The following is an 8,726-nucleotide window of genomic DNA, read 5'->3' as shown; positions in this document are numbered from 1 at the left end:
ACATTTATCTGCATGGCATTGGTTTGCATATGAATTGTCCGGAAAAGGGGTTGGTTTTTATGAATATAAGGCGTTATTTTCGCTCACAGTTCATGCACCGAAAAAATGCAGATAAAAAAGCGGTCCAATTTTAAATAACAGTAACATTAAGTACACATGTTCACATCTAATCTACCACGCTACATGTTCACCATGCATAGAATACAAACTACCTGTGTGTCCCCTGTATCAACTCCCTATAAAACCAAACAGCAACAAGCATTGATATAGTCAAGCTGGCTTCCGGGAAAACTGGGTTTAATACATGTGCGTAAACTGTAATCACAGATTAGCCTGCAACGTCTTTTAAGGTGATTTTAGTTTAAAAGAAGTCTCTTCTTAGCCAAAATCAAGTGTTGGCAGAAAGTATCCTCACTGATACACCTGTACAGACTGCACATGCCAATCTGAGATTACACTTTATTATGCCACGACAGCGCATTTACATTGGAGACGCTGACATGATATTTTAAAGTGTTATCGGATACCCATCCGATAACAGTTTTAAGCTCCGCCCATCAATATCCGTTTTAAAACTCCGCCCATATTTGGTTTACTCAATGATTTTTTTAGCGTTCCATGTTTTAGCCCCGCCCATTCTGAGAACTACTTTTTTGTAGGCGTGGTATGTCGCTTCTTTGATTTAAATGGAAACAAACAGCGATTAATATTTTATTCAGAAGTTAGAACATTAATAAACAATAAGTTTTTTTTTTAAACAAAACTAACACTTTATTAAGTATATATCTATAGGGAAATATAAATTAAATGAGCATTAATCAATGGAAAAAAATTAAACAAATACAAAGGTGCACCGCTACCATTCATAAGCTGCAATTTAAAACAGTAATGATAAACATTTATCACTTACCACAAATATACTTAACACGTTTTAAATAAAATATGACAGATTTTATCAGTTAAAGAAGAATTTATGACAAATATTCACTAAACATCTGGTCTAAGATTATAAAAAAAAAAAAACTAATTCTTTACAAATGCTTTCCTTTTTAGTGTCATTCATATAAAAAGCAAGGCAAACAGGTGAATAGCATACAAAATGAATTATCATTGACAAAGTAAAATAATAAATACTTGATTGAGATGCTTTGCGAATGCCTGTCATGCCTAATAATACATGACAATTTCAATTTTTAAGTGTCTGAAATCAAACTTTCACAAAAAAAATGATTCTATCTCCACAACCAAACAGGAAATTTGTGTGGTCAACCTGAAAATAAAATAAGGATTCCTTTAGAAAAAAAACAAACATCATCAAACATTAATTGCATAACTGCTTTAACCCTTTCAGTGCTGGAACCGAATTTTGAAGGCCTTTACAAACAGTTTGGATCCAGATGAGACGCCACAAAACGTGGTGTCTCATCTGGATCCAAACTGTTTTCTATTCTGATAGTAATCTTTGAAAAAAATAAAGAAAATGCTTATTTTACAAATTCAGCAGACGACATTTTAGCAGACGACAAATTTCCCAGCATGCAAAGGGTTAAAAATAAAAATCCAGATACATAATTTGTATTAAAATTTAAACTTTATAAATATAGTGACATATAGATTTATAACATGTTCAGATAAAACAATTACATAAATACTCTCAAAAATAAATTGGTCGAGAAAAAAGTATTACCTTTCCGACAAATTAATTAGATGGGTTGATGTGAAGCTGTGCCGGGATGCAGTTGGGGAGGGGGGAATATCTCGAGTTGGTTGAGAGGCAGAGAAAGACTCGGACAAGTGCAACTGACGAGGGTAGAACTGTGCCGCCAAGAATTTTGGTAGATATCATCACCCATGGAATGTGTGGTCGCAACTTTCTGCCATTAAAAGAAAAACATTTCATATTATAATAAAATAAAACAAATCCAACAGGAGATAACATTTCAAAATAGAGTGTTTTAATAACATTTTTATGGCACAACTTGAACAAATTACAACTTTAATAGACACAATATTATTAATACAAAATGATAAAAAAATAATTAAGAATTTCTTTTAACTTAAAATATTTTTATTATGGATTATTTTTTTGCTTATTAAGGGAATAGGTGTTTGTTTTCCGAATTTGAGAAATTTACGACTCAAATTTTCACAATTTAAATCAGTTCGGGACTCAAATTTTCACAATTTAAAAAAAGTTTGCAACTCATTTTTTCACAATGTTGATCTGTGGGCGACACAATTTGGTACAGTTTTCGACACATGTTTTCAAAAAAGTTGCACAGTGCGCAACTCATTTGTTCACAGTTTTCAACAGTGAATTTTTTTATGAACAGTGCGTGACTCAATTTGTTCACAATTTTGAACAGTGTGCAACTCATTTTTTAAAATTGTGAACAGTGCGCGACTCCTTTTTCCACCATGTTGAATAAACAGTGCGCGACTCCTTTTTTTTCCAAATTTTTAACAGTGCGCGACTCATTTTTACAAATATTGAACAATGCGCAACTCATGTGTTTTCACAATTTAAAGAGTTTGTGACTTATTTTTTTGTAATTTTGAATGAACAGTGCCCCACAAAATTGTCCCCCATTTTTGAACAGTGCGCAAATGATTGTTCCAAATTTTGTACAGCGCGTGACATGATTTTTTCACAATTTTAAACAGTGCGCACCTCATTTTTCCACAATTTTAAATGAACTGTTCATGACTTATTTTTTTGCAAAAATTTGAAAATGAGCAACTCATTTTACAAATTTTGTACAGCGCTTGACTCATTTTTTCAAAATTTTATTTATGAAAAGTGTGCGACACATTTTTCCACAATTTTGAAATCATAATGAACAGTGGGCAACTAATGTTTCCCACAATTTTGAACAGTGCGCGACTTATTTTTTCAAATTTTGGTACAGTGCGTGTCTCATTTTTTCACAATTTCGAACAGTGCGCAACTCATTTTTCCACAATTTTGAATAAACAGTTCGCGACAGTAGAACAACTGGCACTGATCAATGGTTCATCAGCATGAGAATGGGTGTTAAAAAATGGCACAAATAATGAAACATGTGTGTTTAAGCATGCATACATAACAATGAAACTTACCAACCACTCGGCCAGGAAACATATGGTGCAGAAGCTGCGGGATTCAGCATGCTCTCCCACTGATATTATGCAGATCAGTGGTCAAACTGGCAGTCAACTTATGTTGGGATTTCCCAATTGTAAAGATATTAACCTCAGCAATCTCCAAACACAAACATGTTCATTTATTGTCACTCAAACAGCAATTAATCCATCATGTCACCCTGACAGTCTCAAAACACGATGCAAAACCAAAGCATTTTCGTTTCGTCTAACACACAGCTGGTAACGTCGCTGAATATTGCACAAAAGCAGCTTCATTATGAAGTTCCAGCGACTCGAAATACACGTTCCCCACCCACTTTGACTTCGCACGTGAAGGCCTGTTTTTGGGGGAAAACTGTGAACATCTCACAACTAAACGTATATTACGGAGATGGACAAGTTGAAAAATAAATCACTCTTATCACTTCCAAATTGCGCACTACGTTAAATTCCGTTCCATTTGATTATTGTATTTATTGTTTGAAATTTTCACTCTACACATTCGCTTTGAAAATAGCGGTTGGTGTGTACTCTTGCCAGTCTTGGAAGTACATGTCGAATGTGTTATTGTAAAAAAATTGGTATTGTGTTTTTAGTGCAGAAATTGTTCTTTTAAGTTTCGATTTCTCGCTTCAGTTTTTGTATTATGTGCGTTTAATTTTGATTGATTGTTGCTTACTTTCGAACTATTTTTATGTGTAAATATATATGCATAGACGCTAGCGGATGTAATCAGGTTGCTACTAATTTGCATATTTATCAATGAATTTAGCGGTTGTTTGTTTTTGTTTTTTTTGTGAATATTTCCTTATTTACTTTAAAATGTGGCATAATAAATAGAATATATGGTTGGTGACTTTTGATATCATGTGATATAAGACTCGTCCGATATGGCGTGTGAAAAGGCTCGGCAAGCCTCGCCTTTTCCTACGCCATATCAGACTCGTCTTATATCACATGATATCAAAAGTCACCAACCATATATTCTCTATTTATGCACATGAATTAAATCCAGTTTTCCCAGAAGGAGGCTGAATAAGACTTCATTAGATTTCCTAAAAAGAAACTTCACTTTCTTAATCCAAGAAACAGTGGTGACAGATTTCCTACTGAAGTTGTAGATTTTGAAGATAATATATACAACTTCTCTTGAACAGCTTCCGATTAGATAAAGGTTAACAAATGGCAAAAACACAACGCTTTTACCACTGCATTATTGCCAACCACAATGTTCAACTAATATTCATTTAAAAGCACCAGATATTTCCACTCTCTAAGATACTTATGTCTGGATTTATGTCCAAGTTTTCAAACACCAGCCATTTACTCTCTCTCTCTCTAAGATACTTATGTCTGGATTTATGTCCAAGTTTACAAACACCAGCTATTTGCTATCTAAGATACTTACGTCTGTATTAACGTCCAAGTTTTCAAGGTCAAGTTCGAGCTCCTTTTCAAGGTCAGCCATTTCTTTGGCCCCCAGTTTGGGCTGCTGCACTGCAGGCTGGCTTGATGGTGCCTGCAACATGCACATATAAACAATGTGAAACTCCGATTGGATCCACAACAGATTATTCTTATCATGTATTTAAGCAGTCCTCTTGGAAAATGGGGATTTATGCATGTGCGTAAAGTTTGGACTGGCTTGGGGCTTGTTATGTATGATCCATGCTCCGGGAAAACGGGATTTAATGCATGTGCGTAAAGTGTCATCCCAGATTAGTCTATGCAGCACGCAGAAGCTTATCAGGGATGACACTTTCTGCTTTAACTGTGTTTGTGTTTTGAAGAGACTTCTTTCAAATGAGAATTTGTATTTAAGCAGAAAAAAAATACAAATAATCCGCGATCTGGGAGAACTGGGCTTAATTCATGTTACTGTTATTTTGTTTCTTGACAATTCTCTGAATTCATTGGAGTCTTGCTCTGGGAATATACAGTTTCACTTTGTTTATGTTTGAGCCTCACTCTGGGATAACTGGGCTTAATGCGTGTGCATTTTGTGTCATGTTAGACAAGCATGCGCAGTCCACACAAGCTAATCAGGGACAACACTTTAGCTTTCATTGAATCTTTTTTAAAGGAAGACTATTCTTACACTTTGTGCTTTAATGTTATATGTTGTTTAAAGAAAGTATCTTTATTGAGAAAATTTAGTTTTAAAAGAAGGTGTCCTCCTTGATTAGCTAGTGCAGACTGCACAGGCTAATCTGGGACGACACTTAACACACATGCATTAAGCCCCATTTTCTCATAGCGAGGCTTATTTTATTTGAGGTATGTAACCTATTTAACCAACAAAAAACTACCATTATAAAGTCTATAAAATAAAATCAAACATATTCATGTTAACTTATGCATTTCAAAGAATATCATTTGGATTATGTAACCATGCAATCGTTACCACTGAACAATCAAAACCAACATGTTTCTTCCAATTAAACCGTAGACGACAATAAATTTCTAACTCTTTAGGTTGCTTATATTTTAGTTTTGAAGAAATTAACGGAAAGATCTATGGAGCAAAATAACACCCTGCTAAACCCTGTTCCTTATTGCAGAACCCTGTACCTTGTTTGATCCCAGATCTTTCCCTGTTTGTGTTTGGATTATGTCAACATGTTTGGATTATGAAAACATGTGCAAAAGTTTAAAATCTGAAAAACAGACTAATGAACGTTCAACTCCTTGATTTCCAACTTTCTACGTTGCTATCAGAGCCAATGATAATCATAAAAGATCTCAAGTCCCCGGATTAAAGTGTGCACTTGACTTCAGGCTGTTACAAGAATTATCTATACATGTATATGAACTATAATTACAAGTGATTTAGTTCATGAAATACATTGATTCTCTGTATTTACTTGACAGTAAACAACACTTTAGAGTTGATTCTTTACTTGAACAACAACAACAACAAAATAACAAGCTCATCTTTTCATTAATTACACATTATCATGCTTATAAAAATATTCTGTGCTCGCATAAATATGCGCTTCCTTTAGCCTTTTTATACAATAGTAAATATTGCCAACATTTACCTGATACATGTACTTGTGAAGTATATCAGGGCTTTATTTCCTTCTTTAGCAAGAGCCTTATAAATACCCCTTCCCTTACGAGAAAGGCCCCTTCCCCGATGAGATTTTTTTTTAAATTATGCAATTTAAAAATTTCAAGCCTACCATGGGAATTTGTTTCCCCCTATCTCAATTTTGTTGATAATGTTATTTCCAAAATGGAAGGCCAGGCGCTTTCCCCAAATCTAGAAAAAAGCCCTGATTATATCATAAAAAATTGCAGACGTTAATGGTGTCATGTATTCAAACTCAGATATGTTTGTGCACTAGTTTCAAGAATTAAATGGTTATAATACAAAATCAGTATTTAAGTGGGCTTTTTCCTTTGCCTTTGCTATCTATGCCATTACATAACAAATATTATATTTTCTGCATAATGGTATTTAAATATATTACGTAAAGATCAACATCAGATTAACGTTGGCAAAAGATACAAGGAAAATACAAATATCTCTGAACTTTCTCAATTGAAACAATATAAAAAGAAATCGAAAATATAAATAATAAATTGTCTGAACTAATTATAAATGCTAATGATATAGAAAAATAAACAAGAGCACCGCATAACGGGTGCCACGCTCGGCTGCGAAAGCTTGTCAGATTTTTTTTCTTTTTTTTAGAGGTCACAGTGACCTTGACCTTTGACCTAGTGACCCAAAATGGGTGTGGCGTGTAGAACTCATCAAGGTGCATTTACATATGAAGTTTCAAAGTTGTAGGTGGAAGCACTTTGATTTTAGAGGCAATGTTAAGGTTTTAGCACGACGCCGGCGGACGGCGGACGTCGGACGACGAGCAGGCTATGACAATAGCTCGGGTTTTCTCCGAAAACAGACTCGCTAAAAATCAACAGTCAAAGTCTCAAATTATACATTGTTAAGAATTCCATATAATTGTAATTTTTTTAATTGACACATACAAATAAGAAACATGTGCATAAAGTTTCCTCCCCGATTTGCTTGAGCATTCCCCACTGGCTAATCAGGGACAACACCTTTGGTTTTTATGGATTTTATCGTTGAAAGTAAGTCTCTTCTAGGAAAATCAGGTTTAGGAGGAGATTGTCATCCCTGATTAGCCTGTGCAGACTGCACCAACCAATCTGAACACTTTATGCACATGTATTAAGCCCCATTTTCCCAAAGCGAGGTACAAATATGAAACTACCAAAACCACAAGGTTCACAATTCTCCGTGGGTTGAAAATTAAAGGTCCAGCACCACAGCATAACCTTTCATGATAAAACAACAACCAATAATCAAATAAATACCGCCCAAAAGTTCAAGGGTCAACAAAAACATCTACCTCCTTCTCATCTCCTGAGAGGCTAGCTTCCTCATCCGACCAACCCATGTCTTCATTTGGGGTAACATTCGAGAAACCCTCATTTCCAGAACTTTTTGAAATACCCTCATTTTCATTACTTTTAGAAAAACCCTCGTTTGCTGAACTCTTAGAGAAACCCTCCTCAATAAAACTTTTTGAATAACCCTCATTTTCTGAACTTTTTGAGAAGCCCTCGAAACTTTTAGTTCGGCCCTCATCCTCATGATCATTATCGGAGTCCTAGTCTGGACTCATGGCACAGGAAGGCTTCCAAGTCATCTGAGATAAATGGGCAGGCTTGGTTACATTGATGTGCTCTATTAAATGGACCTGTTCACAGATTGTAATTTGTGTTTTTATTTGTTTCATTTGTTAACTGTACCATGACTTATCAGACGCTAGGATAATTTACTTCCCCTGCAAACCAGACTCCACTCAAAACAGGACTTTTATCATGCTCCATGGATAGTCTGGTTTAGAGTTTCCAATGTGTATACAAACAGGCTAAATAACACACATGTTCAATTGTTTTATTTATGGATAAATGAATTAATAGAAATGGATATATTGAGCCTCATTCAGCGAAAAAGGGGCTTAAGGCATGTGCGTAAAGTGTCATCCCAGATAAGCTTGTAAAGTCCGCACAGGCTAATCTGGGACAACACTTTCTGTCCACATTGGAGTTTTGTTTAGAAGAGACAATCTGCAAACAAAAAAATCTATAGAAACGGAAAGTGTTGTCCTGATAAGCCAGTGCATACTGCACAAGCTAATCTGGGACAACACTTTCAGTACATGCATTTAGCCCAGTTTTCCTAGATTAAATATAAAAGTCACAATTTTGTAAAATGCATTTATCACTAAGATACAAGTTTTTTTCTCCACTTTTTGGGAAGATAGCCCATGGCTTTGGAATTGGAATTTTATCGGCATTTTCATTAAATTGGGAAAATAAATTCATTAGCCTTTTTTCACACGAAAAGTCCACATATTATGGAAATACAAAATCTTTATAATCATTCAAATTAAAAGAACACAATCATATAATACTTTGTTAGATGTAATTGAATTAAAATTTAGATAAAATACGCATTAGACACTTCTTTCTAAAAAAAAAATTTGGGGGGGGGGGGAATTGGGAATTGTTTGCCATATTTTGGGAAAAAAGTATACTTTTTGGGATTGGGAGCATAGCCG

At 34.8% G+C, this 8,726-nt stretch overlaps 1 long non-coding RNA gene across 1 annotated transcript; it reads right to left on the bottom strand.

Moving 5' to 3' along the window:
* Positions 1 to 1,066: 1,066 nt before the first annotated feature.
* Positions 1,067 to 3,522, bottom strand: LOC127846632 (uncharacterized). The gene is made up of 3 exons (XR_008033589.1): positions 3,100 to 3,522; positions 1,688 to 1,874; positions 1,067 to 1,270 (listed from the first exon to the last, which is right to left on the bottom strand). It is a non-coding gene; the product is annotated as an uncharacterized LOC127846632 (long non-coding RNA).
* Between the last annotated feature and the right edge of the window lie 5,204 nt (positions 3,523 to 8,726).

The sequence above is a fragment of the Dreissena polymorpha genome, chromosome 9 (assembly GCF_020536995.1).
Source record: "Dreissena polymorpha isolate Duluth1 chromosome 9, UMN_Dpol_1.0, whole genome shotgun sequence".
Lineage (NCBI taxonomy): Eukaryota > Metazoa > Mollusca > Bivalvia > Myida > Dreissenidae > Dreissena > Dreissena polymorpha.
Note: the sequence above shows the minus strand (reverse complement) of the source record. Positions and strands in the feature narration are given on the sequence as shown.